The sequence below is a fragment of the Aquarana catesbeiana genome, linkage group LG06 (genome assembly GCF_042186555.1).
Source record: "Aquarana catesbeiana isolate 2022-GZ linkage group LG06, ASM4218655v1, whole genome shotgun sequence".
NCBI lineage: Eukaryota > Metazoa > Chordata > Amphibia > Anura > Ranidae > Aquarana > Aquarana catesbeiana.
In genome coordinates, this window is record NC_133329.1 from 392,698,796 (window position 1) to 392,720,752 (window position 21,957).

Here is a 21,957-nt window from a genome sequence, read left to right on the forward strand (position 1 = left end):
CTCGCACGATTTTCTCATACCTATATCGCAGTCCCATTATGAGTCGCTGATCACCGCCATTAGTAGTATATAAAAAAAAAGAATTAAATACAAATTCCAACATATACAGTATCCCATAGTTTGTAGACGCTATAACTTTCACACAAACCAATCAATATACACTTATTGGGGTTTTTTTTTTTTTTTAACCAAAGACATGTAGCAGAATACAATTTTTCCCAAAAAAATTTATGAAGAAATTGTATTTTATTGGATATGATTTATAACAGAAAGTAGAAATTATTGGGGTCTTTTTTTTCAAAGTTTGTAGTAATAATGTTTGTGTATTTTTGGGATTTTTTTTTTCACCAAAAATATGTAGCAGAATACATATTGGCCTAAATTTATGAAGAAATTCAATTTTTTTTATTGGATATGTTTTATAGCATACAATTTTTTTTTTTTACTTATAACTAAAAGGCAATTTTTTTTTTTGTTTGTTTTGCATGGAGTGTAGAGGGATTAGAACACTGTCAGTTTTTATTTCACCCTCTCTATTTATTGTTTACCATTATCATTGAAAGTGAGAGAAATTACCCACATTTTGGGTTGTCCTCAGAGAAGTAATAGAGGGCCAATCTTCCAATGGGGGGGACACTAGTTCTGGTGATCTGGTGGTCCCCCAAGGAATTCCCTCTCATTTCCTGTTTGGCTATGAGACAGGAAGTGAAGGTAAATCTCTGCAATGGGACAGAAATGGTGAAAAAAATAAAAAAAAAAATCTGACAGGGGTTATAACCCTCCCTTAAAGTTTTGCCTACTTTAAATTTTCAGTGTTTCTTTCGTTTATAGTGCAAAAAAAAAAAAAAAAAAAAAACCGCAGTGGTAATCAAATACCACCAAAATAAAGCTCTAACTGCGGGGGAAAAAAATTCTATATATTTTATTTGGGTACATTGTTGCATGATTACGCAATTACCAGTTAAATTAGCAAAGTGCCGAATAGCAAAAAATGCTCTGGTCAGGAAGGGGGGGGGGGGGGGTAAAACCTTCTGAAGTTGAAGTGGTTAATGATGAAAGGCGGAGCTTTTATGGAGATTTCACACACCTCCCAACTTTTTGAGATGGGAATGAGGGACACCTATCAGCAAAAGTATGCAGGCATAGGACACACCCCCTGCCACGCCCCCTTAAAGGAGAATTGCACAAAAAAAACACGATTGGTTAAACCCACAAGTGCTTTTTTTTACCATTACTATTTCTTTATATCGGCTTTTGGAATTTACAAATTCAGCAATTTAGAAATCAGATGAAAGGTTTAGCGCTGGAAAACACTTTTTGATAGATAAAAAGTGCATTTTATATACAACTATATAGATCAGACCAAAATGAGGGACAAATGAGGGACAGAGGGTCATTACTCCAAATCAGGGACAGTTGGGAGCTATGGTGTTCGGTTTCTATATATAGTGACAGATCAGGAATTTATTCATTCATTGTGACATCATCCGCTCGCCTCCCCACCTCAGCCAATCAGAAGAAGCCTTCTATACATTTATAAAATTACAAAGCTTGCTGTGAATGGCTCAGCTCAAATTGATTTTGTTTCGGTAAAGGGACGGGAAGTCCATGTACTGCCGCCGACACACATTGCTGTATACTGCGGGTAGCTGATGTTATTACGGGACTGCGATAGTGCGGTGAACAATCTGACACTCTCTTAGATTGTAAGCTCTGAGGAGCAGGACCCTCTGATTCTTCTTGTACCAAATTGTATTGTAACTGTAAAGTCTGCCTTTCATTTTGTAACGCGCTGAGCAAACTGTTGGCGCTATATAAATCCTGTATAATAATAATAATAATAACTGACGCTGGGGGAGGGGTTATGGGGCGACTAACTGACACTGACATCACCAGTGACACTAATACAGTGATCAGTGATAATACTATATACTGTCACTGTACTAATGACACTGGCTGGGAAGGGGTTAACATCAAGGGGTTAAATGTGTGCCTACCAATGTGTAATATGTGGTGCTTTTACTAACAGATCTCTATGTTTCTCATCCTTGCTTTGCAGGGATAAGAAACAGAGAGATCATTCCCTCTGTACAGAGTCCTGTGTTTATTGCTAGCACAGAGCTCTGGGCTGTGATTGGACACAGCCGATCAGCAGGTCCCCGGCCATGAATCATTGGCAGGGATTTGGTAACAGACCCCCCGCTGTGTACAATCACAGTGGGTGTTGGCACGTACGCATGCCCTATACCCAGAAGGAGGCAGCGACGGACGTACCGGTGCATCACTGCGCCTCCACGGGCCGCCCGTCGGCAGTACGTTGAGGGTGGGCGGCCTGGAAGTGGTTAAAATAGCCGTTCTGCAGCTCCATCCAGTGACTTTGCCAAGGCTGGGATGATGTCATCAGTCTGCTGCAGGCAGGAAGAAGCATTTCCTCAGTCTCCTCTCCCCCCAGTGATTCGACTGCAACATTGTAACTTTGCAGCAAGTCACAATATGAGAGGCTGAGCAGCGAGGGGGCTGATCTGTGTCAGACATTTGTGAACTGTTATCTTCGAGGTGGAAGTAGATGGTGATGGTGAGCAAAGATAGTGCCGTCCTTTCAGAGAGGAAAGCATGCATGGGACTTCCTATCGATTTGTGATCGATTTAGTTGATGCTGGCCATGCACACTTTGATTTTATCATCCAATCGATGTGACATTCACTCAATGCAGGTGAATTGAATAGTAGAATTTCCCTTCCAATCGATTTTGATTCCATTTAGATTGGAGTTTGAAAGTTTTCGATCGTTTTGCATCAACTGGCAGCACTGAGAAGCTTTGGTCATGAATTAGATTGTATTTCAAACAGTCAGATTATGAATTTGCATGGAGCTAACAGCGATGTGATCGATAAATTACAATTGTGGCATATCGACCAATCGATTTGTCAACTATAGATTATTTCTAAAAGGGGGGAAATTGTTCGGGAAAGGAAATCGAACGATTGAATGGACGGTCAGTGGTTCATGACTCTCTCATCAGCCAAGCACACTTCAATACACAATCAATGTATTATTCTATTTTGATAGGAATATTCGATCTACAACCCATTTGGTCGATATTTTACACACAGGGAAGTGGATTTTGATCAATGATTAAAAAAAAAGGTTTTCTTAGTTTTTCTCTTGTAAATAAGTAATTTTTCTCCCTAACTGATGGTCACTGATAGGCAGCGTGGATAGGTGGACACTGATAGGCGGCACTGATGGGCACTGAAAGCCAGCACTGACTGGCATCACTAATGGGCACTGATTGCTGGCACTGGTGGCGCTTTAGTGTAATCAGTGCCCTGATTACATGTCTTGCTGTCCCCCGTGAAGAGATGCCGCTGATCGGCTCTTCTCGCCACACACTCTGCCAGTGAGAGGCGAGGAGAGCTGATTACCGGCACTTCCACATTTACATGTGATTGGACACAGCCGATCACATGGTTAAAGAGCCGTGTCAGCGGCTCTTTTCAGAGATCGGTGTCGCGCTGTGTCCTAGCAACATGGCACGGGCATTCTGGGGCGACGTCATTTGACAGTGCGTGGGCGGCATCTGGTTAAAGTGATTGTAAAGGTTTTTTTTTTTTTTTTTTTAATAACAAACATGTTATACTTCCCTCCTCTGTGCAGTTGGTTTTGTGGGTGGCCCTGATCCTCCTCTTCTGGGTTCCCCTGGCGGCGCTCCTGGATCCTCCTCTTCGGCAGGTGCCCCCATGGAGAGCCGATTTGCCTCGGGGCACCAGTGCGGGAGCGCTCCCGTGTCCTGCTGCTGCATCCATTGACAGACAGCAGAACTTGGCACCACCCCCCGGCTGCTGTCTCACTGGATTTGATTGACAGTAGTGGCTGCGCTGCTATTATTCTATCCAATGAGGACCCGAGACAGAAGCTGGAGCTGCTGGGCTCGTGATTGGCACTGGAACGATCGGGTGGGGAGGCAGCTGAAGCACAAAAGGTTCTTCACCTTAATGCATAGAATGTATTAAAGGTGAAAACACTGAGACTTTACAACTCCTTTAAGTTGATCAGAAGGACTGTTAACATTTTTGTGAATTTGATCGTTTTGATTGAATCGCTCATCGATCTGATAAAAATATTATCATAATATCACTCTTCACGAGTCAATCGGGGGGGCTTCAGTAACCAAAACTGCAGTGTTTATCCTCATGACACAACACAGGAAGCACCTCCATGGTTAACAGAGGATGAAATTAAAATTAGACTTGAGAAACTTAACATTAATAAATCACCGGGACCAGATGGCTTGCACCCGAGGGTACTTAGGGAACTCAGTCAGGTGATTGCCAGACCGTTGTTCCTAATTTTTACTGACAGTCTACTGACTGGAATGGTACCAGCTGATTGGAGAAAAGCCAATGTAGCACCAATATTTAAAAAGGGCCCAAAAAACATCCCTGGGAATTACAGACCAGTTAGCCTAACATCAATAGTATGTAAACTCTTGGAGGGGATGATAAGGGACTATATACAAGATTTTAGTAATAAGAATGATATCATTAGCAGTAATCAGCATGGATTCATGAAGAATCATTCTTGCCAAACCCATCTATTAACCTTCTATGAGGAGGTGAGTTGCCATCTAGATAAAGGAAGGCCCGTAGACGTGGTGTATCTGGATTTTGCAAAAGCATTTGACACAGTTCCCCATAAACGTTTACTGTACAAAATAAGGTCCATTGGCATGGACCATAGGGTGAGTACATGGATTGAAAACTGGCTACAAGGGTGAGTTCAGAGGGTGGTGATAAATGGGGAGTACTCGGAATGGTCAGGGGTGGGTAGTGGGGTTCCCCAGGGTTCTGTGCTGGGACCAATCCTATTTAATTTGTTCATAAACGATCTGGAGGATGGGATAAACAGTTCAATCTCTGTATTTGCAGACGATACTAAGCTAAGCAGGGCAATAACTTCTCCGCAGGATGTGGAAACCTTGCAAAAAGACCTGAACAAATTAATGGGGTGGGGCGACTACATGGCAAATGAAGTTCAATATAGAAAAATGTAAAATAATGCATTTGGGTGGCAAAAATATGAATGCAATCTATACACTGGGGGGAGAACCTCTGGGGGAATCTAGGATGGAAAAGGACCTGGGGGTCCTAGTAGATGATAGGCTCAGCAATGGCATGCAATGCCAAGCTGCTGCTAACAAAGCAAACAGAATATTGGCATTAAAAAGGGGATCAACTCCAGAGATAAAACGATAATTCTCCCGCTCTACAAGACCCTGGTCCGGCCGCACCTGGAGTATGCTGTCCAGTTCTGGGCACCAGTCCTCAGGAGGGACGTACTGGAAATGGAGCGAGTAAAAAGAAGGGCAACAAAGCTAATAAAGGGTCTGGAGGATCTTAGTTATGAGGAAAGGTTGCGAGCACTGAACTTATTCTCTCTGGAGAAGAGACGCTTGAGAGGGGATATGATTTCAATTTACAAATACCGTACTGGTGACCCCACAATAGGGATAAAACTTTTTCGCAGAAGAGAGTTTAATAAGACTCGTGGCCACTCATTACAATTAGAAGAAAAGAGGTTTAACCTTAAACTACATAGAGGGTTCTTTACTGTTATGCCCCGTACACGCGGTCGGATTTTCCGACGGAAAATGTGTGATAGGACCTTGTTGTCGGAAATTCCGACCGTGTGTAGGCTCCATCACACATTTTCCATCGGATTTTCCGACACACAAAGTTTGAGAGCTTGCTATAAAATTTTCCGACAACAAAATCCGTTGTCGGAAATTCCGATCGTGTGTACACAAATCCGACGGACAAAGTGCCACGCATGCTCAGAATAAATAAAGAGATGAAAGCTATTGGCCACTGCCCCGTTTATAGTCCCGACATACGTGTTTTACGTCACCGCGTTTAGAATGATCAGATTTTCCGACAACTTTGTGTGACCGTGTGTATGCAAGACAAGTTTGAGCCAACATCCGTCGGAAAAAATCCTAGGATTTTGTTGTCGGAATGTCCGAACAAAGTCCGACCGTGTGTACGGGGCATAAGAGCGGCAAGGATGTGGAATTCCCTTCCACAGGCGGTGGTCTCAGCGGGGAGCATTGATAGCTTCAAGAAACTATTAGATAATCACCTGAATGACCGCAATATACAGGGATATACAATGTAATACTGACACATAATCACACACATAGGTTGGACTTGATGGACGTGTGTCTTTTTTCAACCTCACCTACTATGTAACTATGTAACTATAAATATGTATCAATATAATCATATTGATACTTACGGTGCCAGTTTTATACCCCTTTCACACAGAAGGCGCTTTTCAGGCATTTTAGCGCTAAAAATGGCACCTGAAAAGCGCCTCTCAAGCCTCCCCAGTGTAAGAGTCCGAGGGCTTTCACCCCGGGGCGGTGCGCTTACAGGACGGGAAAAAAAAAGTCCTGCAAGCAGCATCTTTGGGGCGGTGCGGGTGTATACAGCGCTCCCAAAACGCCCTTGCCCATTGAAATTATTGGTGCCTGTGTTGCGGCAGTGCTGAAGCGCTTTGGCAGCACCACAACACGGGCGTTATTATCCCTTTCTTCGGCTGCTAGCGGGGGTTAAAAACGCCGCCATAACAGCCGTAAAGCGCCGCTAAAACTAGTGGCACTTTACCACTAACGCCCGCACCGCCCCAGTGTGGAAGGGGCTTCAATGGTGGCCATACGTGGTTTTTGATAAATGACCAACTTCTTTTTCAATAGGACTAATCAATCTATAGTTGACAACCAATTTGATCGATATCCCGCACAAAGGGAAGTGGTTTTGATTGGTAGTTAAGATACAATCATAACCAACAGTCACAGGTCACTGACCACAACTCTGTTTTCACCATGTAATCTCATATTCTAATCGATCAATATCGTATGTGGAGAATGAAAACATTTGTTTTGTTTCTATTCATTATTTACGTAAATTTGTTTAATTAATTTTCGGAATTCGTTTTGATTATTCGAATCGATTTGAATTTTCCAAATTCGGTCGAATTGAGGTCAATTCAACCGAATTCAGAAAAATCAAATCAATTCGAATTCAAGCCAAATTTTTTATTCAAAATCAAATTTATTCTATTTGAGGTTTGAATTTTGAAAGATGGTTATATTCTTTCTACTCCATGCTATTCTATTGTTTTTACTATTCTATTCTTTTATTTTCTATTCTATTTTATTTTCTATTATATTCTATTCAAAGTTATTCTATTCGAATTCCAGAAGATGGTTATATTCTTTCTATTCTATTGTTTTTTCTATTCTATTATTTTATTTTCTATTCTTTTATTTTCTATTCTGTTCGAATTTATTCTATTTGAAATTTGAATATCAGAAGATGATTATATTCTTTCTATTGTATTGTATTGTATTCTTTTTTTCTGTTCTATTCTAATCTATTCGGGAAATGATAATACTCATCCTATTCTATCTATTCTATTCTATTGTTTTTTCTATTATTTTATTTACCATTCTTTTTTAATTCTATTCTTTTCAAATTTATTCTATTTGAAATTCAAATTTCAGAAGATGGTTATATTCTTTCTATTTTATTCTATTCTTTTATTTTCTAATCTATTCTAATCTATTTCGGAAATTATAATATTCATCCTATTCTATCTATTCTATTCTATTGTTTTTTTCTATTATTTCATTCTCTATTCTTTTTTATTCGATTCTGTTCGAATTTATTCTTTTTGAAATTTGAATTTCAGAAGATGGTTATATTCTTTCTATTGTATTGTATTGTATTCTATTCTTTTTTTCTGTTCTATTCTAATCTATTCGGGAAATGATAACATTCATCCTATTCTATCTATTCTATTGTTTTTTTCTATTACTTTATTTTCTATTCTTTTTTTTATTCTATTCTTTTCAAATTTATTCTATTTCAGAAGATGGTGATATTCTTTCTATTTTATTCTATTCTTTTATTTTCTGTTCTATTCTAATCTATTCGGGAAATGATTATATTCATTCTATTCTATCCTGTTCTATTCTTTTGTATGCTATTGTTTTTTTCTATTCTATTTTATTTTCTATTCCATTCTTTTTTTATTCTATTCTATTCTTTTCAAATTTATTCTATTCAAATTCAAATTTCAGACGATGGTGATATTCTACTCTATGCTTTTATTTTCTATTCTAATCTATTCTATTCTATTTGAATTTTGCAAATGGTTATACGCATTCTATTCTATAGTTTTTTCTATTGCTATCATTTTATCTTCTATTCCATTCTTTTCCGTTTTAATTCTTTTTTTTTTTTATTCTTTTTTATTCTCTTCTCAAATTTGAATTCCACTTGAAAAACGATTAAATTTAGATTTGAAAACTATTTGAATTCCAATTTTCGTCCAAAATTTTTTTCCCCGTTATTTCCGATTCCTTTAAATTCGTTACTGTTGTCATTCGGAAGTTCGGAAACCGCACGCGTCTGTCAATTTCTTTTACAATCAAATCTCCTCCAATAGGAACAAATCGACCTATAGTCAGCAACCCTTGAGGCGCCTTGAGGCTATTCAGTTCGCATTCGTAGCGCTATACAAATCATTCATTCAACCCATTTGATTGATTTCTTGCAAAAAGGGGACAGGGGTTTTTTTATTTGATCTTTAGGATGGAAATCGTAACTGACAGTCACATGTTACCGATCGCACGTCTGTTTCCACCATGTATTCTCTTAATCTGTTCATTCAAAATACAATCGGATCAATATAGACTGGGTTGCTGATCAATGGAAGACTTCAATCATTTTCCGCCCTCATTTTGATTGAAACTGATCTAAAATTGATCAGAAAGGAAGTTATCCCTGTTTAAATTGTTTGTGGATTCGATTGTGTTGAATGGTCCGATAAAAAAAAAAATTTGCAGTGTGCATGGCCCCCATTGGGCCTCGTTCTCACAATGGCGCGTGATGGCGTGTTTTGTGCATGTTTTCACACTACATGAATAGGGCAACCCATTCGGTTCAACAGGGGGCCACACACTCAGCAAGGGCACTAAATGAGCTCATGCAGCTTATTGAGGCCCCGTTCACGTATTGCATTGTGGGAACGATCGTTTGCGCTGCGCGATTTTCAAAGCGCGATTCTGCATGCGGCGCACAGGGAAACCCGTTGACTTTCACCACTTAAGGACCACCCCACGTACATATACTGCGGCAGGGCGGCCCTTAAGCGCAAAATCACGTACCTGTATGTGATCGCTGTTGTCGGCTCTGGGGCGAGCGCGTGCGCTCCCGCTGTGATTGTACACAGCGGGAGCCAATCAGCGGCTCTGACGGCCGCAGCGGCTGCCGGCCAGCGGCAATCGTTTAGAGGAGAGACAGAACGACGATCTGCCTATGTAAACAAGGCAGACCGCCGTTCCGTGAGAGGGGAAGATGGAGATCTTGTGTTTCTGCTAAGCAGTCACAGCACCTCCCCCACAGTTAGAAATCACTCCCTAGGAGCACACTTAACCCTTTGATCGCCCCCTGATGTTAACCCCTTCCCTGCCAGCATCATTTATACAGTGACAGTGCTTTTTTTTTAGCGCTGATCACTGTATTAGTGTCACTGGTCCCCAAAAAGTGGCAGTTAGGTGTCCGATTTGTCCGCTGCAATGTCGCAGTCCCGCTAACAATAGCTGATCGCCACCATTACTAATAAAAACAATTAAAAAATTTAAAAAATTATTTTGTAGCCGCTAGAACGTTTGCGCAAACCAATTAATATACGCTTATTGCGATTTTTTTTAACAAAAATATGTAACAGAATACATAATCGCCTAAACTGATGAAAAAATTAGTTTTTTTACATTTTTTTATTGCATGTTTTATAGCAGAAAATAAAAAATATTGTTTTTTTTTGTTTTCAAAATTATATAATCGCATATTGGATATGTTTTATAACACAAAGTAGAATTTTTTTTTTTTTCAAAATTGTCGCTCTTTTTTTGTTTAAAGGGCAACAAAAATAAAAACCGCAGAGGTGATCAAATACCACCAAAGGAAAAGCTCTATTTGTGGGAAAAAAAGGACATCAATTTTATTTGGGTACAGCGTCGCACGACCGCGCAATTGTCAGTTAAAGCAACGCAGTGCCGTAATCGCTAACAAATGGCTAGAAGGGGTTAATGAGATGCCCTATGCGAGTTTGTTACCCAATAAAGAAGATCCTGTTCCTTTTTTGGGGCATCAAGCTTCATGCGATTTTAAAAGGCGCGGTTTGCCGCCGTTGCTGCGCGATCCTGTCACGCCAGAATCACCTCCTGTTTGGGGGGTGCCCACTGAAGCATAATGACACCCAAACACATGCCACGCAATGTTCTGCGATTGCCATGCGATTTGGAATCGCGGGCAGGGACGCAGCGATTCTGCGCACAATTCCAAAATCGCAAAGTGTGAACAGAGTCTGAGTATTGAGCATCGCACGTTATTTTTAAACTGTGCATTTTGACGCATTTATCATGCATTTTTCTACGCCAAAAAACACATTTCTGCTTGCCGCATTTGAGGTGCCGTTAATGGCACGGCAAGTGTGACGCGTGTTTTTCATACATTTCGTAAAAATAACTCGCAATTTTGCGCTTGTTCACTAAACTCTCAGGTGTGAATGGGCCTTACCCTCAGTTCACATCAATGCGCTTTCCCGCGGGCACGATAGCTCGTGAATGGGCTGCCGTGCCTGCACAATAAAAGAGCTGCGTGCGCCATTTTAAAAATGCAACTGCAGGAAAATCGCATTGGTGCAGCACCATGCAATTTCCCTGCGTTACCCGCACCTGCAAACGTGCTGCGTTTTTTTTATATGCACGGAATGAATGGCAGCCTCAGCGTGTGTTTCACAGCAGCACATTTTCACTGCGGATGGTTGCAGGTGCGGAAAAAAACTTTGTTCGTTTTCGTTTCATTCGTTTTTTTGCTTTTTTCGGAAATTTGAACATTTCTAAAATTCGGAGATTCGTAAATTCGAAAATTCGGATTTTCGAATTTCCGATTTTTCCGAATTTCGAATTTCACTTAAATTTTTTGGGTTTACGAATTTACTAATTTCAAATTTTCGGATTTCCGAATTTCAGAATTTTGGAATTCCGAATTTCCAAATTTTCGGATTTTCGGAATTCGAAAATTCGGAAATTCAAAAATTTGAAAATCTGAAAAAATAAAGAAAATCAGTAAAATTCGAAATAACTAACTAACTAATAATAACTATTAAATTATAGGTATTGGAATTTCCTTTCAAATTTGGCTGTTTGTGAACGTAACGAATTCAAATTTATCTGAAGTTGCGAATTATCTGAAATAACGAATGCCGCATCTAAACAAATGGAATAGAACAAATTAATAAAAAATAATAATAATAATAATGAGATTTTATTATTATTATTGTTTTTTATTATTATTAGATTGTTACGTTCCATTCTTTTAGATGCGGCATTCGTTATTTCAGATAATTCGTAAATTCGGATAAATTCGCATTCGTTACGTTCACTAACAGCCAAATTTGAAAGAAAATTGCAATACCTATAAATTTAATAGTTAGTTATTATTATTATTATTCGAAAATTCGAAATTCAGGAAATTTGAAAATTCGGAATTCCGAAATTCGGAAATTCCAAATTTGGAAATTCGAAATTCGGACATTTCGGAAATTGAAAAATTCGGAAATTTCGGAAATTCAGAAATTCGAAAATTCGGAAATTCAGAAATTTCAAGAAATTGAAAAATTTGGACATTTCGGAATTAACAAATTTGTCAAAAAACGAATTCGCAACTAAACAAATCGCTGTGATTCCCACAGCCACCCGCATAGATGTGAACCGAGCCTTAGCCTGCGTTTCACACTGCTGCGGTCCGCAGCACATTCCATGCGGTGTCTCTGGGGTGCGATTTCAGCCATGGATTTGTATGGCGCAAATCACACCACATTCGCACCAAACTGATGCAGGACCCTTTTTTTTTTTTTGTCCGCACCTAAATCGGATTCACACCCGTGCGATCCGATTCTACAAATCGCGCTGCGTTTTGCAAACCCGATTGCTGGATGTCATTAACTTAACATATATTCCGCAATCGGTTCGCATTGGACGGGAATGCGATTTATATGCGGTGCCGAATCTGCACCAGTGTGAACCTAGCGCTCTTTCACACTGGCGCAGTGCGGTTTTCCTGCAGCGTGGGCGCAGCACCGCTTTCATGCGTTTTACCTACACTTTGTGATAGAGTTTTTGAGATGGCGCAGTTTTTGTTCACTTTCTGTAAGGTCGCCAATATTTCTGCATGCGGGACTTTTGGCGAGCTTTCATAAAACGCACCAAAACTGCTTGATCTAACAGAAGTCTATGGCAAAACGTAGGTAATCTAAACAAAAACAAAAACACGGGTACGCTGCGTTGTAGGAAAAGCACACTATATCAGGTCCCTAAATCACATCAAATGATTGAATAAATGATCATATTGATACAAGTGTAGCCTGTTCACACATACCACTGAAATACCCCCCCCCCCGATTGGTTCCTTTGGGTTGGCTGGGACTTGTAGTAGCCATAGAAGCCTCTGAGCACCTCGTAGTACCGCAAGTCCTCCTTCTCCGCCCCTCGCCGACGTGTTGATACAAAACGAAGGCTTTCACAATCCGGAGATTCCACGTTCTGAAAGCAGAATTTAATGCGTCTCCCTAACACAAACATTGCGCGGAGAATCGGAGTAAATTCTGACCCCCCGGGGCACACAATATCTCCCCGCCGCAGGATTTATGGCGCTCGGCCTGCGGATTACGAAATATTAAAATAAATGTTTATGCCGGCTATTCACGTCCGCAGTCAGATGGTTTACGATCTGTGAAGCTGCTATTGTGTCCCTCGTACAATGTGCTGGGAGAAGCAGGCTCGCCTGAAGAGCTTACGATCGCATGTGCGGCTGCGGATCCTTCGCTGAATAAAGCAAGTGTGAGAAGGAGGCCTTTTTTTTCTCATAGGATAGGTGCAGGGTACTCTCCCCTTTCCAAGTCACCCCTTGTCTCCGCCATGTACCCACCCTCCTGCCTCTGTGATCAGCTGGCTGCACTGTCGGATCGCTTTCTCGGGCGCCACGGTGAGAACGGTAAGCCCGAGAAACACTGGCGAGTGGAGGGAGGGAGGAAGGGGGCGATCCTGTGGCTAATAAGCCACTCGGACCGCTTCCATGAGAAAGCCAGCCGCCGTGTAAAAGAAATTACCAGGGTTATGATAACTTCAGCTATAATCCCGGCAAACCACTTGCAATGTCAGTGTGCCAACTGTCAGCATTTTTACTGGCAGCCAGTAAAAAAACGGGCACTTTTCTCCTGCTAGTAAATGCCAGTGATAGGAAAAGGTTGCCAGTAAAAAATATGGCTGTGACGCTCGGCTCGGAACTGCGCTCCCAAGACCGTCCAAGTGCCTGCTACAGTGTATTTGGGCATCACCAGTGGGGGGGGGGGGGGGGGCAGGCGGTGCCTGAGTGTGTCGTGGGATGTCATAGTGCAAGGGAGCCAAGCGGAACGGACAGAGCCTCGTGTGCGGGTCTGTAGGACGGGAGCAAAGCAAGCCGGGAGCCCGACTGTCAGTGCTCTTTGGACTGAAATGGACAGAAGGGACCACCTGGCGTGGAGAGAGAGACTGTCACCGTAACTCAGGAGGGGGCGTGGCGTGCCGGTGATCTGTGATGCTGTACACTGCTGTCAGGGTCACTGTGAGAGTCAGTTTCATGTGTGTGCCTAGGGTTGCCACCTGTCTGGGATTCACCCGGACAGTCCAAGTTTTGAATCATGTGTCCGGGTTTCAGGCGGACTAAAACCTGGACACATTATTTAGACCAGGCTGTGGCTCCCCAAGTAACCAAGATAGTCGCACACAAATCTGTTGCCATTCGGGAGCTGTGGGCAACCGTTTAGGGGAAGAATCGGCATCACCGTTTGGGGGCAGGGTGATGATGTCAGCAAGAGCAATTTGGCCACACCCACTGTTCGCTGTGGCACGCTATGCGCACCGCATTACTACTCTCCTTGGGGCACCAAAAGGTGTCCCAGGCCGCTAAAGTATTCGGGTTTGGCTTGAAGAAAAGGTGGCAACCCTATGTGTGCCGTCCATTCTAATTTCTTGCCCTCCTAAATCCTGTCCCTGAGCTAATTACTATATCAAAAATAAAATAAGAAATAAGTATTTTTGTCTTAAATCGCATTGCAAATTGCATATTGTACTTGACCTGCCCCCCCGTGAGACGGACGGCCTCCTTATTTTCTCACTCCGATCTCCCCTCCCTCCCCTGTCCGAGCCGGGGAGCGCCGCTGCGGGTGAGCCAATTCAGTGGCCGCAGGTGGGTTCGGCGAGTCTTCTCCTCCGGCCGTACTCTCTGCTCTCCGCTCTCTCCTCCTCCTCCTAGGCCTCCAATAGGATCGCCTGGTGTTTTGGCCAATCAGAAAACAGGTCTCATAACCCACTTCCTGATTGGCCGAGAGGAGGATTAGTGGGAGAATAGTGAATATTAATTCGCTGGTGTCACACAACTGGGTGGGCTCGGAGCGCAGTGCTCTGCGCCCCCCCTGAACCCACCCGTTTTTTGAAGCCTATTAGAGCCTCTGGCTCTAATCATGTGCTTAAACCACACTCCGCCCCCCCATTGGAATCCATGGTCCGGCGTCCCTGTATGTAGATCAGGGGATAGGGGGGGGTGTGGCACCCATGCGCCCTCTATGGACAGGCCACCACTGATATACATATTGCGGTCAGCAAGTGGATAAAGTGAATGGGCTGCCCTATGTGTGACACGCGGAATCACATGAAAATCACACACACAGAATCAGGAGCGGGAGCGCTCATTCCCACTACGTCATATGTGGAAGGGGCTGCTAAGCTCCGGCTTTCCCTCCGGTGTGGCACAGTTGTACCGCCAGTTGTGCGGCGGCTGGTCGGGAAGGGGTTAAAGCATAGGATGCATTAAGGTGAATAAACACAAGGGTTTACAATCCCTTTAACTACTATTTTTTTTTTTTTTTTGCATTATTTTTTAAGGGGCGTGGCAAGGGGTGTGTCCTATGCATACATACTTTTGCTAATAGGTGTCCCTCGTTCCCATCTCAGAAAGTTGGGAGGTATGGTTTTGTCCGCCTAATGCAACATGCTGCTTAAAGTGATTGTATAGGCTCAAGGTTTTTTTACTTTAATGTATTCTAAACTTCTAAAAAAAAACTTCTGTGTGCAGCAGCCCCCCCTCCCCCCTGCCCGTGAAACTTACCTGAGCCCCATCTCAATCCAGCGATGTGCATGAGAGCGTCAGCTCTTCCAGGTTTCTCCCTCCTCATTGGCTGAGACAGCATTTGGCTCCCGCAACTGTCAATCACAGCTAGTGAGCCAATGAGGAGAGAGCAGGGCAGGGCCAAGCCGTGCTCCATGCGAGAATGGGCACACAGAGCAGTGGCTCGGGAGTAATGCCTGCTCAGGTGCCCCCATTGCAAGCTGCTTGCTATAGGGGCACTTGGCAGGAAGGATGGCCCAAGAGTGCCCGAGGGGGACCCAAGAAGAAGAGGAACGGGGCTGCTCTGTGCAAAACTACTACACAGAGCAGGTAAGTATAACATGTTTGTTATAATTTTTTTTTTTTTTTTAAAGAGGAACCTTTAATATCACTTTAATTTTTGGCGTGGCCCTAGCAGCTGCATCCCCTATTTTAGATGGGTGCCCTGAGTGCTTTTGTAGCAATTATATATACACTGATCAGCTATAGCTTTATGACCACCCACTAAGCAGGTCCCCCTATTTCTGCCAAAACAGCCCTGATCCATTGAGACATGGGCTCCTCTAGACCTCTGAAGGCACATTATCCTGCTGAAAGAGGCCACTGCCATCAGGGGATACCGTTCCCATGAAGGGCTGTACTTGGTCACCAGCAATGTTTAGGTAGGCGGTTCGGGTCAAGTAACATCCACATGAATGGCAGGAGCCAAGATTGCCCAGCAGAACATTGCCCAAAGTTAACACACTGCCTCCGCCGGCTTGTCGACCTGGAGGATGGGGTAAACAGTTCAATCTCTGTATTTGATGATACTAAGATAAGCAGGGCAATAACTTCTCCGCAGGATGTGGAAACCTTTCAAGACGATCTGAACAAATTAATGGGGTGGGGAAACTACATGGCAAATGAGGTTCAGAAAAATGTAGAAAAATGTAAAAATAATGCATTTGGGTGGCAAAAATATGAATGCAATCTATACACTGGGGGGAGAACCTCTGGGGGAATCTAGGATGGAGAAGGACCTGGGGGTCCTAGTAGATGATAGGCTCAGCAATGGCATGCAATGCCAAGCTGCTGCTAATAAAGCAAACAGAATATTGGCATTAAAAAAGGATCAACTCCAGAGATAAAGCGATAATTCTCCCGCTCTACAAGACTCTGGTCCGGCCGCACCTGGAGTATGCTGTCCAGTTCTGGGCACCAGTCCTCAGGAAGGATGTACTGGAAATGGAGCGAGTACAAAGAAGGGCAACAAATTTAATAAAGGGTCTGGAGGATCTTAGTTATGAGGAAAGGCTGCGAGCACTGAACTTATTCTCTCTGGAGAAGAGACGCTTGAGAGGGGATATGATTTCAATTTACAAATACTGTACTGGTGACCCCACAAGAGGAATAAAACTTTTTCGCAGAAGAGAGTTTAACAAGACTCGTGGCCACTCATTAAAATTAGAAGTAAAGAGGTTTAACCTTAAACTACGTAGAGGGTTCTTTACTGTAAGAGCGGTTAGGATGTGGAATTCCCTTCCACAGGCGGTGGTCTCAGCGGGGAGCATCAATAGCTTCAAGAAACTTTTAGATAATCACCTGAATGACCGCAACATACAGGGATATATAATGTAATACTGACATATAATCACACACATAGGTTGGACTTGATGGACTTGTGTCTTTTTTCAACCTCACCTACTATGTAACTATGTCTTCTTCCCATACTGCATCCTGGTGCCATCTCTTACCCAGGCGTGCGATGCACACACACACCCCGCCATCCACATTTTTTTTGCTTTCAACACATCAACTTCAGGGACAACATGTTCACTTGCTGCCTAATATATCCCACCAACCTTCAGATGTCATTGTAAGAAGATCATCAATGTTATTCACTTAACCGCTTGCCAAGCGCCCTATAGCAGTTTTACTGCTAGTGTGTGCCGCCGGCGGCTCGCTCCCACTGTGTCTATTCACAGCGGGAGTCAATGGGTGGGTACCGCGAACCCGATGTCCGTTGGCACCTGCCGATCATTTCGATACACGGGCACAACAGCAGTCTGCCCATGTAAACAAGGCAGATTGCTGTTCTGTCAGTAGTGAAGACATTGATCCTGTGTTCCTGCAAAGCAAGGACATGGATGCATGTCTTCCCCTAGTACAAGCATCTCCCCCACAGTAAGAAAAAACACTGGCTAGGCAACACATTTAACCCTTTGGTTACCCCTGGTGTTAACCCCTTCCCTGCCAGTGTCATTAGTACAGCAACAGTGTATATTTTTAGCACTGATCACTGTATTAGTGTCACTGGCCCCCAAAAAGTGTCAGTTAGTTTCCAATGTGTCCGCCGCAATATCGCAGTCCCTCTATACGTCGCTGATCGCCGCCATTACTAGTAAAAAAATAAATACAAATATCCCTTAGCTTGTAGACGGTATAACTTTTGCGCGAACCAGTCAATGTTGGGATTTTTTACACCAAAAATATGTAGCAGAATACATATTGGCCTAAATTGATGAAGATATTTGATTTTTTTTATTTTTTTTTTTTTATTGGATATGTTTTATAGCAGAAAGTAGGAAAGGTTGTTATTGTTGTTTTTAGCGCAAAAAGTAAAAACTGCTGTGATGATCAAATACCACCAAAAGAAAGTTCTAATTGTGGGGGGAAAAAAGGACATCAATTTTATTTATGTACGCCGCACGACTGCGCAATTGTCAGGTAAAGTAACGCAGTGCCGTATCGCAAAAAATGGCCTGGTCATGAAGGGGGGGGGGTAAATCTTCCAGGAGGTGAAGTGGTTAACCTGTCAGTGGTCATAATGTTAAGGCTGATTGGTGTAAATCTTTTTTTTTTCTTTTTTTTTTTTTTCTTTTTTATAGGTAAAGTGAATTATTCCTTTAAAGAGATCTTTGAAGATCAGACAACTCCGAGGATTTCCATTCTTTCAGGGATCTCAATGCTGAGACATGAATTATTCAGGTGAGTCCTCATCCGCCTCTTGTAATCATCAAGATGAAAAAAAAAAGTGTTGGAAAAAAGAATTTTGTGCCAAGTGGGCCGGCCGGGAAGGTCGTCATACATTTCACGGTAAAGCACAGCCTGTGCGAGCCAATAAATTCCCAGCGTGGTGACCAGGTGCGCTAGGAATACCCGGGGCGGGGTTCTCCATCACATGGCATTCCAAATTATTTCCATTTGAATCATACAATGAGAAAAACAATATCACATGACATCGGGGGGGGGGGGACCGCTCTCACCTCTCTACCTTTACTTTTCTATTATATAATTTTACCGAAATATCTCCTGGATAGAAGCAGTTTATGTCTTTCTAGCAATTTTTTTTTTCTAAATTGTTCCAGAAATGCCACCCCCACATTCGCCGACTTCATTATATTTCTATCTTTATAAAAAGCATAATATAACAGCTATAATATAATATAAATAGTAAAATCACCGGCTATAAAATGATGCAACCGGACTTGCTCAAGACGCTGTTCGCATCTGAGCGTAGCAAGAGTCGTGCGATTCTGAAACACGCCAAAATGTGCAATGAGTGTTTGGGTGCCATTTTTTTGTTGATGGCACCCCGAACATGCTAAAAATGGGCGTTTTTTTCGTGTAAAAAAAAAATCCTAAGAAACACGCAAAACTGCACCAAAGTCAGCTCCAATAAAAACGGTCGCTCCAAAAATCTCAATGTTTCTGCGTCGCTCAGATGTGAACGGTGCCTGTTGAACTCGCAACAGAAATAAAAGACGCAAATAAATGATGAGCTTCAGCCCCCATTCTTCATGGCGCAACCTCTGTATCGCTCTGCCATTATGGCGCATGCACAGATATGCCGAAGGGCTGTTTCCGGCTGTTGGGTCCTGACAGAGCCTTTCCCATGCATGCACAAAGATTGGGACGTTTTGGGACTTCCGTGCTACTTGTCTTTGCGTATGTGCAGAAGAACCCAGCGCATGCACAGATGTACTGGGTAACCAGCAGGTGCATAGATGTAATGAGAAACCAGCGCATGCTTAGATGTACTGGGAAATCAGCAGGTGCATAGATGGAATGGGAAACCAGCATGTGCATAGATGTAATGGGAAACCAGCACGTGCATAGATGGAATGGGAAACCAGCACGTGCATAGATGTAATGGGAAACCAGCACGTGCATAGATGGAATGGGAAACCAGCACGTGCATAGATGGAATGGGAAACCAGCACGTGCATAGATGGAATGGGAAACCAGCATGTGCATAGATGGAATGGGAAACCAGCACATGCATAGATGGAATGGGAAACCAGCATGTGCATAGATGTAATGGGAAACCAGCATGTGCATAGATGGAATGGGAAACCAGCACGTGCATAGATGGAATGGGAAACCAGCACGTGCATAGATGGAATGGGAAACCAGCACGTGCATAGATGGAATGGGAAACCAGCACGTGCATAGATAGAATGGGAAACCAGCATGTGCATAGATAGAATAGGAAACCAGCATGTGCATAGATGTAATGGGAAACCAGCACATGCATAGATGTAATGGGAAACCAGCACGTGCATAGATGGAATGGGAAACCAGCATGTGCATAGATGGAATAGGAAACCAGCACATGCATAGATGTAATGGGAAACCAGCATGTGCATAGATGAAATGAGAAACCAGTATGTGCGGGAAACCAGCACGTGCATAGATGGAATGGGAAACCAGCATGTGCGGGAAACCAGCACGTGCATAGATGTACATGGAAACCGGGACATGCATAAATGTAATGGGAAACCAGCACGTGCATAGATGTACATGGTAACTGGGATGTGCATAGATGTAATGGGAAACCAGCACGTGCATAGATGGAATGGGAAACCAGCACGTGCATAGATGGAATGGGAAACCAGCACGTGCATAGATGGAATGGGAAACCAGCACGTGCATAAATGGAATGGGAAACCAGCACGTGCATAGATGGAATGGGAAACCAGCACGTGCATAGATGGAATGGGAAACCAGCATGTGCATAGATGTAATGGGAAACCAGCACGTTCATAGATGGAATGGGAAACCAGCACATGCATAGATGTAATGGGAAACTAGCACGTTCATAGATGGAATGGGAAACCAGCATGTGCATAGATGTAATGGGAAACTAGCACGTTCATAGATGGAATGGGAAACCAGCATGTGCATAGATAGAATGGGAAACCAGCATGTGCATAGATGTAATGGGAAACCAGCACGTGCATAGATGGAATGGGAAACCAGCACGTGCATAGATAGAATGGGAAACCAGCACGTGCATAGATGTAATGGGAAACCAGCACGTGCATAGATGTACATGGAAACCGGGACGTGCATAGATGGAATGGGAAACCAGCACGTGCATAGATGAAATGGGAAACCAGCATGCGCGGGAAACCAGCACATGCATAGATGTACATGGAAACCGGGACATGTATAAATGTAATGGGAAACCAGCATGTGCATAGATGTACATGGAAACTGGGATGTGCATAGATGTAATGGGAAACCAGCATGTGCAATTTGATTTACTGGGAAAGCAGCACTTGCGTAGATGTGCCTCAGAGCTGTCGGGACCCAAAGCCCTGCTGCACATCCCTGCATGTGCAAAATCCGGAGAGAAAGGGACCCAGACGTCATCCTTGCTCAACGAGTTGTCTTTTGGCTAATGATATTATTGGGATGGGTCATGTGCACCGGGTCATCAAGGTTTTTTTTTTTTCCGTGACTCAGCAGATGGTGGGCATTGTGATTGATGGATTTACAAAGAGGGACATTTTTGGGGGATATATTTAGAACTTATCAACCGTTTAGGTGTTTATATTTCTAGGTTACAACTTTTTTTTTGTACTTGTTCATGTAAGACTCCAACATTCACCAGCCAGGGCTGTGGGGATGAGCCCTGGTATAGTTCGGGAGGGGGGGGTATGAATGCTTGTCCCCCCTTTCCAGGTCACATTTTCATTAGGGGCTGTTATGGACTTTTAGGAGGACCTCACTTATTTATTTTTTATTTGCCTGAGATACCCCCTTAAAAGAGATGTATGGACTTTAAAAAATATATATATATATAATAATAATTATATATATATAATATGTATATAAGTTGTGGCCTGAATTTATGGGAGGAGCCCGGAGGGTATTTAAGCAGCACACTCGCCCATGCTCTTTGTCGGTTCCAGTGCGCGATACTACACGACACTGGGCCGACTCTTCCCAAGCTCACCTCATGTTCGTGAGTCTGTGCGTTCGATCACAAGTGTGTTGCGGCTTCTCCGTTCGTGGTCTTCGTCGGTGGTTCTTGCTCACTGTTGCAGGTAGGATTCAAACCTTTTTGTATCATACGCAATGTTGCCATTCGTTATGCTTCCCTTTCGTTGAAAACCTGCCTCCGAGTTGTTGTCGCTCATGTCCCGACATCATTTGGCACAAACGTAGTACATTTGTAGGTTCCTTCTGCCTTGTTTGTCATCCCATCTACAAACATACGATTCGTTCGTAGATCCAATCCTCCGAGCCACTGTCAGTCGTTGTCCGATATCACTGGACATAGGCTTCACTGGTTATAAGATTCACTGTCCATGGGGCTGCCGTCTCATCCATTTGGAGATGAGCATGTATTGTTTGCATGGGTTCTATGGCTGATTAAGGTGGTAATTAGAAAACGCCTACCTGTCACGAGTGC

The 21,957-nt window shown here is 43.0% G+C and overlaps 1 long non-coding RNA gene across 2 annotated transcripts in view; it reads left to right on the plus strand.

Moving 5' to 3' along the window:
- LOC141147195 (uncharacterized) overlaps positions 1-21,957 on the plus strand; it is an 81,638-nt gene that overhangs the window by 26,959 nt on the left and 32,722 nt on the right. For both annotated transcript variants that reach the window (XR_012245035.1, XR_012245034.1), the window contains one exon: positions 18,143-18,242. This is a non-coding gene — a long non-coding RNA (uncharacterized lncRNA). The remainder of the gene's footprint in view (positions 1-18,142; positions 18,243-21,957) is intronic.